Here is a 10305-nt window from a genome sequence, read left to right as displayed (position 1 = left end):
ATTGCATACCCTATCAGAATCATGAAAGTTTAATTTTGACTAGACTGTCTGTTTAATTTTGAATTAACTGTCCCTTTAATCCTGATACAAGTCATGAAATTAATCTCAACATAATTATAGAGTCAGGGGTTATAGGCTACATACATAAATCTCCAAAAAAATGTTTAATCTAACCCTTAAAGGGACACAAAACTGGTCCCATAAAGACAAACATCTTTATCTCTATATATGCTCACCTATGAAATGCTTTGAAGAAAAAAAGTTAATACAAAAGTTTGCATAATTAAACATATTTTAACTTATCTTTCTCATCGTCCTTCTCGCTCATCAACCACTGTTGCATCAGTAGACAGTAGCACTTGCTTCTATAGAGAGAGGGGGCAAAGACTCATGCTGTCTTCTCTCCTAGGGCCTGATATTCAAAACCTCGCCGGCATGGAGAGAAATCAAGCAAAATCTTTGTGATTTTTTTTAGACCTTGTATTGTAATGTAGAAGTCTCTGTTGCACATAAAGAACACTAGGGCCCTGATATTTGAAAGTGCTACGAGAAGGCGAAATATTCCAAGCAATATTCCAAGCAATATTCCAAGCAATCCGCGGCTATTCCAAGTTCCCGACATAGCTGCACCGCTGAAAGGCATTTACTATACACGCCATTGATCGGCGATGCTGACTTAAGCAACACCCAGCATTGCCAACCATATTAGCTATGTATAGTAAACGATCCCTGGAATATTACTGCTGTCTCCAAATCTCTACGTAACACTAAACTAATTAACATCTAAACCACCACATACCCCCGCAAATTGCTAACTATTAACCTGTAAAAATGCCACATACCCCCCCAAATCGCTATTAACCCCCTATGCTGCCATCAACCCACTGCAGGTACCTATTAACCCCCTATGCTACCAACAAACCCACCGCAAGTACCTAACTATTAACCCCCATGCCGCCATCAATCCACTGCAAGTACCTAACTATTAACCCCTTATGCCGTCATCAAAATAAACCTACATTCTAAAATAAATTACTATAGCTCTTAAAGGGGACTTTTGGAGGGCATTTTCCTCAGCTCTTTTGTCAAAAAAATAAAAAAAAGTTACAAAACCCCCCACTTACATTAGGGAACCTCCCTACTCCCCAAACTAAAAAAAAAATCTAACTGTAAAAACCCAGCCTGCAAAATAAAATTAAAAATAATAAAGCCCATTCTAAAAAAATAAAAACCCTAACTAACCCCAAAAGTGTTACATCTGATGAGGACTCTGGCTCCTCTTGATCTGTTGCAGTCCCAATAGAAAGAATGGCGTTCCGTGGCTCAATTATGGTCCAGCACTGAGATCCAGAAGCTTGGATAGGTTGAGCAGGTTTTGCCGGGCCTCCATGGTCGGCTGGCGGCGGTCTGGAACTCAAGTCCGGTCCAGCACTGAGTTCCAGGAGCCTGGATAATCATCTCTGTGACACATTATTTTAACATTGATGATAACTTTAGTGGCATAGCGATATAGTTATAATAAGATTTATTACTTATAGTATAGTCTATTATATTTAGTTATTTCTTGACAGTAGGCAGTTAGATGGGCTTTACAGGGGAGTATTGTTTACACATTATGTCAGTGTAGGTGGTATTAGGGACTTAGCTGGGCGTTTTGGGGGTGCATAAGTTAGGCATGACATAGGTGTAGGCAGTCAGGGGAGTTAGCTGGGCAGTGCAGGGGGAGTGCACTGTAGGTTAGCCGTGAAGTAGGTGTAGGCAGTCGGTGGGATGCAGCGAGGCGGAACAGAAGGGGGTGTAGCTTAGGTGTGACATAGAAATAGGCGTTTATGGGGAGTTAGCGAGGTGTGCTAATTGTAGTAGTCTGCACTTTGCTTTGGACACATCGACTCAAGATCGATTTGTTCTAAGCAGGGAAGTGCAGGTTGTGCAGGTTGTGAGGGTGGTAGCAGCCATGTTTTTCTCTCCAACTATCAGCTGCCGAACAAACATCCCCTGAGCTGGATAGTGTTGGTGTAAGTCAACATAGTACCCCACGGCAATATTTTAGTTTCAGTGAGCACACTTTGAATAGGACCCCCCACAGTGAAATGGCGATGAGCGACAATGTCGACGATGTGGGCAGGGACATCAGACTCCCATTGACTTCTATGAGAGCAACACTGCTGCTCGCCGGTATTGCTCGGGCATGTCCCTTTTGTTTGAACATTCCTACGGATCGTCTTGCTGCAATGCCGACGAGGCAATCAAAGCAGTTTCCCTATCAGGCCTAGATAGCAACATAAACATGTCTCAAGTAAAAATTTGTGTTTCTACTTTTTTATTTTAAGGGCTTAGACATACTAATGAGACGTCTTATAATATCTCGCCTGAGCATCGAGGTTTGGAATATCAGGCCCTTAGCCTCTGCTCAGTGTCAGTTTAATGCTTGTGGGATATTCCACTATCAGACCAAACTCGGCCAGTAGTCTTCTTATCCTGACGTTGAGCTGGAATGATAGGGAATATCCCAGAGCAGAGAAAGTTCGCAAAATGAGGTAAGCAGTACTCACAATATGCAGGGTAGTCTTTGGCGGCAGCAGGAAGGAATCAGTCGTTAAGCAGTTCCAGGGTAAACCACTTGAAGGACTGGAAACAGACAGGATAGTCTTTGATGGCAACAGGCAGGGAATCAGCGGTTAGGAAGTTCAAGTGTAAACCACTTGAAGGACTGGAAAACAGACAGGATAGTCTCTGACGGCAACAGGTAGGGAATCTTGCAGTAAGGCAGTTCAAGGGTAAATCAATAGAATGGTCAGGCTGGCAGAGTTCGGCAACAGAGTAGCAATCCAATATTTTAGGGTTAAGGCAAGCAGAGTAATCAAAACAGGCAAAGTTCATCAACAGTAAAGCAATCCAGCAATTCAGGGGTTAAGGCAAGCAGCGTAATCAAACAGGCAGAGTTCAGCAACAGAGAATCAATACAGCAATTCAGCATAAATATATACAACACCCAGGAGCACAAGAAGTAACACCTATACTTGGGCACAGGTGAGAGAGAATGAAGCCTTTACATAGGGAAGAGAGGGCGGGTGGTGATGATGTCATCACAGTGCTGCAGGTCCACTGCCATATCCCTAGCAACAGGAGGAGTGCCTGTGTCCGTGCAACGGCCACAGCAGAGCAGAGGAGCAGCGTGACAGTCAGGTCTTGCAATATTAGCAAATTCCCTGCGCTCCAGCTGCACACTTCAAAAGCAATCTTTTTGTTAAGCTAAGGGTTTGAAATGTTCTCCAATCAGCACCCTAGCCATATGGCACTTTTGTTGAAGCTAGAGCGCAGATTGGAGAACATTTCAAACCCTTAGCTTAACAAAAAGATTGCTTTTGAAGTAGACAGCCAGAGTGTGGGGAATTTTAATTTCAGCGCTACATTAAAAAGTAAGTTATAGCGCATCTTTACTTACAATGGATTAATTGAACTCCATCTAAAATATTGCTAACATTCCAGGTCTGTTTAGACAAAGGGGAAAGTTTACTATCACTTTAAAGAGACAGGAAACCCAAAAATGTTCTTTCATGATTTGGACAGAACATACAATTTTAAACAACTTTCAATTTACTTCTAGTATCAAATTTGCTTCATCATCTTGGGCGCGATCACATATACAGTGCAGGTTTCGGCGCAAGAGTGGGACCCGCGCCACCTGTAATTTCACCTCACACATCGGGGTATTACATATACTGCGCCGTTAGATGCTAAACTGGCGTAAGTAGGACAAACTGGCGATCCTCTGAAATGTGCGCAAATACACATTTTAGTCGTCGCAAGTAACTCCAGTATTTTATCCACGGAAAGTGTAAAAAAAAGAGTAGTTTTATGCAAATTAGGCTAACACTCGTAAAAATGAACCGCAATTTCATATAAAAATGCGACACGTAATTATGCTATTCAAAATTCATATATAAACCCATATATAAAGTGATGAAGGTAATACAATTATGATTTCCCATTGTTCTCTCCTCCAAGTATTTTTGATTGTTTTGAGAAGAAATTTAAAGTAAATAAGCAAGTATATATGTCCACAATGTGATAAAGTACCTACAAGCTCAATCCAATTGATTATGTTGTGGCTTCAAACTATTTCAAATACACAAATAAACCTTAAAAAACCAATATCATAGTATACTGTCCCTTTAACCTTGAGATGCTGCTTAAATGTATGTGTTTGTTAAGGCTTCCAGGGAGTTACGTTGCTTTTTTAGTCAGTGCAAGGGTTCATACGCCTGCAATTTGTGGCGAGATAAGAATGGAGTAGATTCTCTGAATTCTGCTCGCGTAAGTCCTTACGCTGTATATTGGATACCAAATTGTGTGTCTGTTCTATGTTAGTCTATGGTTAAAAAAAGTACGTCCGAAGGGTGAAATATGCGCACGTAACTTGTATGCTACGCCGTATATGTAATACCAAAATCACCTAAAATCTGGCGTTGCCGGCTTTTGCGGGCGACACTGCATATGTAATGGAGGCCCTTATCCTTTGCTGACATAAAAATCACAGCCTACTAGTAACACTAATTTACTACGTTTTTGGAAAAGCCATGTAAAAGGTGCAAATTAAAAGGGACAGTAAAAATCTTGCAATTACAATATTTTTTCTGCAATTGTGTAAAAAATTAACATACTGGATGAGTGTGAACATTTTTTGAATACATTAACACCAATTATTTTTCAATGACCAATCTTTCCTCCACCGATTGCTTTATTTGGAGGAGCCAGTCCGGACTTACTGGAGTATATGTGGCTTGCCAATGTCATTTTGTTAAAATGATATCCATTTTTTTGCCGTCTCTTATTTTATAATCTATGCCCAGACCTTTTAGAAACAGATATGATGCAGGGTTAGGCTTCTAAAATCTGCAATGCGCACTTCTAGTACTCAGAAGTGAAAAACCAACATTTTTCAGTTTTAACTTACAGAAAAGAAGACAAAATAAATAATTAAAGTATATTGCCCAGTTGTTTTAATATGCATAATTAAACATTGTGTAATATCTAAAAGTGTTTTATATCACTATAAAGGGAGAAAACAATAGTGCAGAATTATGTAACATTAACCTAGCGACATGTTTTAAAGATTTAACAACCCAAAACCCGTACTTACCTTACCTTCCTCCCCAACAGAACGTCACGGGCGCGCTATCTGATCACAGCGCGATCAGCCGTCCCGTTGAACTACGTGTAGCGTGCTCCCGCGCTGGGTAAAACAGCCAACAGCTTTACCTAGTGCAGGAGCGCGCTACATGTAGTTTAACGCTACGTCCTGGTGCACTGTGATTAGATAGCGCATCCGTGACACGCTGGTAAAGAAACCAGAAGAGCATGGTGAGGATGATAAGGTAAGTACCAGTTTGGGGGTTAAATCTTTAATATATTTATTTTTTTTGCAAGTGTTTCTAGGTTAATAATATAATTCTGCATAATTTGAACGTCGACTGTCCCTTTAAGTACAGTAACCCAGAAGGAATACATCATAAGGCACCTTTAACTTGTAATTCAGAGTTTTTAATTTATTAAATAACTTGTTTTAACTGAGAAAGAAAGTATTAGAAAGGATGTATTATCATTGATTCAACAACTCCAAAAGCAAAACTCTTTTGATCTAATTCTTGCTAACCATATGGCCAAGAGGTGGAGATAGATACAGTAAGCTCAATAATTATGAAGCTTTTTGGTTCTTTGAACTAGATACAAGAAAACTATTAGGGATAAATACCCCTACTCCGCTGCCCGTCGACTACGCTAAAACTAAATCAAGTTATTAACCCCTTAACTGCTGTTAACACTTAAATAAAGTTATTAACTCCTAAACCGCCACCCCCCACATCGCCGACACTAAATAAAGTTATTAACACCTAAACTGCCTCCCCCGCATTGCAAATACTAAACTTAACCTATTAACCCCTAAACCGCCGACCCACCCGCATAGCTAATACTAAAATAAACCTATTAACCCTTAAACCCCCAGACCCCACATCGCGACACACTAAATTAAGCTATTAACCCCTAAATCTAACACCCCCCTAACTTTAAATTAAAGTTACAATATAACTACCTTAAAATAAATAAAAACTTACCTGTGAAATAAATAAAATCGAAGCTTAAACTAGAAATAAACCTAACATTACTATTTAAAAAAAAAAAACTAAAATAAATAACAATAGATAACAAGACTACTGGCCGAGTTCGGTCTGATAGAGGAGTATCCCACAAGCATTACAAAGACTTTATGAAAGAATACCAACATATGAGATTACCTTTAGGAATATACCATATTGAATAAATGTCTGCTATATTAAATAAATAGCTGCATTGGTGAATTTAAAATGTTTAACTCTGTCAGAATAAAACTACATTTATTTTTCTTTGTTTCAGGAATCTGGTGTGAAAATGAGGTTCCAAATATGACTAGTAGATACTGGTATATAAATGCCTTTGTAATGTGTGCCCTGAATCATATCATATAAGTTATGCACTCAATATTAAAGCGGTGTCCACAGATAGGCAATGTATTCCTATTAGATGGAGTAAAATAATGCTCATATATATCTGTCATGATTTAATTCCAACATAATTCTAAGTGCAGGTACGTATGGAATATGGACACCTCTTGAGACATTGTCGGTGGGAAGTATGTATTATATGTATATTATATAGATTTGATATTGTGCACGGGCCTAATGTTTGGATGTATAATAATACATACTAAATCAATATACTCATGTCTAGTATTGAACTACACATGCTCAGTTAAATTAAATAGTCACATATATGTTGACCACATAGTTTATTAAAGCTAGGAAATAATATTATATATTATATATATTGAGTATACATTTATAAAAATCTATATTATTCTGTACTTTAAAGTACTTTGCTAATGAAACTGCATTCCTACTCCTGTTGCTGCCCCTGGTGTCCGATATGTGGTAATACAGTCAGAGATATTCAACCATGGGGGTTGGGTTACAAAGTGGCATTACCAGTAAGCCAATGAGAGCTAAGGGCATAATCAGATTTCTATATGGAATGATTAGAGAATGAAGGAGTGGCTTATCACTGATATAAGCTGCTACTATGCAATAAAGGGGAGGCTCACTTTGTAAAAGAGAGATACACACGTTTAAGGCATACGTTTCTCTGAATCCTAGCTGGAAAACTGTCTTTGGACAAGAGAGATACTCTGTGACCTGTACCCTTGCAATATAGTGATACCTCCGCATATGACCATAAGGAATATCTTGAATATTGAACTCTCAAATATTGGTTACTGGTAATGTATTAAGCGTTTTGATGTTTTATATTTTAATCTTTTAAAGCAAAGATATTCTTTATTGCTGTGTTTTAATTGAAGCTGGTATTTAAAGAGGTACTTTATTGTTGCAACGCTGGTATTAAATAGACCTGTGTATTTCATATATTAAATATACTAGCACTAAGGCAATTATTATTGAGAAAAGAGTCAGGCATTAATATTTATTAACTCATTGGAGCTACAGTGTTATATTTTTTAAAAATTGCATTTATTATTGTAGTTACATTTCTGGTTGCTGTTAATTAAGCATTGTAAGTTAGTAATCCATATTTTGGCATTGAACTAGTGTTGCTAGCTAATTACAAATTGTCTTGTAAGTTTATTGGTAATATCTGATGTTTAATTCATTTTGAGTTAATGTTAATTTATTCGAAGGGTATTTGATGTTTCGGCTCGCTCCTCCTCTGCTGCTAAACGACTCATGTCCATTCAGCAAGGTACAAGATCTGTTGCTCAGTATGCTATTGAGTTCCGTACGCTTGCCGCAGAGGTAGGTTGGAACAATGAAGCCCTTGTTGCCGTCTTCTTTCATGGGCTCTCTGATGCGATTAAAGACGAAGTTGCTGCCAGAGATTTACCATAGGATCTCGAGGCATTGGTGTCTTTTTTTATCCTAATTGACATCAGACTCAGAGAGAGGCCCTCTTTCAAGGAGCGCTTGCGGAAGCCTCCTGTTCCGTTGTCTCCTATGTGTTCGTTCCCACCCATGCCTCCCTCTCCTCCCATGCCTCCTGGTCCCGAGTCACCAGGTACTGCTGAGCCGATGCAGTTGCAATTCACGCGTCTCTCCGTGGTGGAGAGTGCCTTTAGGAGGAGGGAGGGGCTCTGCCTCTATTGGGGGTTACAGGGCCACCTTTTGAAGTCTGGCCTACACGGCCGGGAAATGCTCACACGTAAGTTCCTGTCGGGGGCAGACCTTGGGTGGTTTATCCTCGTCCCCGGAACCGCTTAAGGAGAAACCTTTGGTCATGGTTGTCCTTTCCTGGGTGGATTCCTCCATAGTCACTCTTGTTGACTCCGGTGCTGCGGGCTATTTCATTGACAGTGCTTTTGTATCAAAGCACTCTATTCCTGTTTTGCCTTGGTCCGTTCCGCTTGCTATTGAGGCCATTGATGGCAGGCCCCTTCAGCCCGCACTCGTTACTCACGAAACTGCTCCATTGTCCATGGCTGTTGGGGCTCTCCATTTTGAAACCCTCCAGTTCCAGGTGATAAACTCTCCGCATTTTCCGGTTGTTCTGGGTTATCCCTGGCTCCAAAAGCACAATCCCAGTCTCGACTGGCGCAGGTCCGAAATTTTGTCGTGGTCCCCGCAATGTATTTCCACTTGTCTTCGGAAACCAGTTAAAGTCTTGTGCACTTCTTCGGTATCTCAATTGCCAGAGGAGTACTGAGAGTTCCTAGACGTGTTTGACAAGGTGCGTGTCGGTACGTTGCCTCCTCACCGGTCTTACGATTGTGCCATAGACCTGCAACCCAGAGCCATTCCTCCTCGGGGCCGGGTGTACCCTTTGTCTGTTGCAGAGAATTGTGCTATGGAGGAGTATGTTGCCGATGCTCTGTTGCAGGGGATCATCTGCAAATCCTGCTCTCCTGCAGGGGCTGGCTTCTTCTTTGTGAAAAAAAAGGGTGGCGAGTTAAGACCATGTATTGATTATAGGGGTCTTAATCGTCTTACCATTAAGAATGCTTACCCTATTCCGCTCATTACGGAACTCTTTGTCCGCCTCAAGGGAGCTACGGTCTTTACTAAACTTGATTTGAGAGGAGCATACAATCTCGTTAGGATTAAGGAGGGCCACGAATGGAAAACAGCATTTAACACCAGGAGCAGGCATTATGAGTATCTTGTAATGCCCTTTGGCCTATGTAATGCTCCTGCTGTTTTTCAGGAATTTATTAATGATGTCCTACGAGATATGTTGCAACAGTGTGTTGTGGTGTACTTAGACGACATCCTCATACACTCACCCACACTTGAGGCTCATCATTCTGATGTTACACGGGTTCTTCAGAGACTACGTGAGAACGGCCTGTTTTGTAAACTTGAGAAATGTGAGTTCCATCAGACTCAAGTAACCTTCCTAGGTTATGTTATCTCCATTGGGTTCTCCATGGATCCTGACAAGTTATCTGCAGTTTTGCAGTGGCCTCACCCAGTTGGTCTTCGGTCAATTCAACGTTTTTTGGGGTTTGCCAATTAATATAGAAAGTTTATTAAAAACTTTTGTTCCTTGGTCAAACCTATCACAGACATGGCCCGTAAAGAGAATGATCCACTCCATTGGTCACCTACTGCCATTAATGCCTTTGATAGTATTAAGACTGCCTTTGCTGCCGGTCCAGTTCTGGCTCATCCTAACCCTGTCCTTTCTTTCGTTCTTGAGGTTGATGCATCTGAGACTGGAGTAGGTGCCCTCTTGTCTCAACGTCCTACGCCTGACAGTTCCTTGCATCCGTGTGGTTTCTTCTCTAAGAAATTATCTCCAGCGGAGTGCAATTATGAAATTGTCGACAGGGAATTACTGGCCAAAATTTTAATTTTTTTTAATAGGATGAGAGCTGCTTAAATCCTATTGGCTTTTGAAGAGGAGGCTCCACACTGGATGTCGCCGTTGTTGCCGTTCCTGCTCCGCGCCACCATAGCTCTGCGCCACCGGGATGAAGAAAGATGTCCCTGCTGCTAGATGAAGATGTTGCCGCCTGAATGAAGACTTTATTCCGCCTTGAAGAAGATGTCTGGACTTCAGGAATGGTGAGTACATTTTTGGGGTTAGTTTTAGGTTTTTTTTTGTGGGTGGTTTTTTTTTTAGATTAGGGCTTTTTTTTTAAGGGCACTTAAGAGCTGATTGCCCATACAAATGCCCCTTTAGGGGCAATGGGTAGCTTAGGTTTTTTTAGACTTCGTTTTTTTTATTTTGGGGGGTTGGGTGGGTGGAGGGTTTTTACTG

This window comes from Bombina bombina, chromosome 1 (genome assembly GCF_027579735.1).
Source record: "Bombina bombina isolate aBomBom1 chromosome 1, aBomBom1.pri, whole genome shotgun sequence".
Classification (NCBI taxonomy): domain Eukaryota; kingdom Metazoa; phylum Chordata; class Amphibia; order Anura; family Bombinatoridae; genus Bombina; species Bombina bombina.
Note: the sequence above shows the minus strand (reverse complement) of the source record.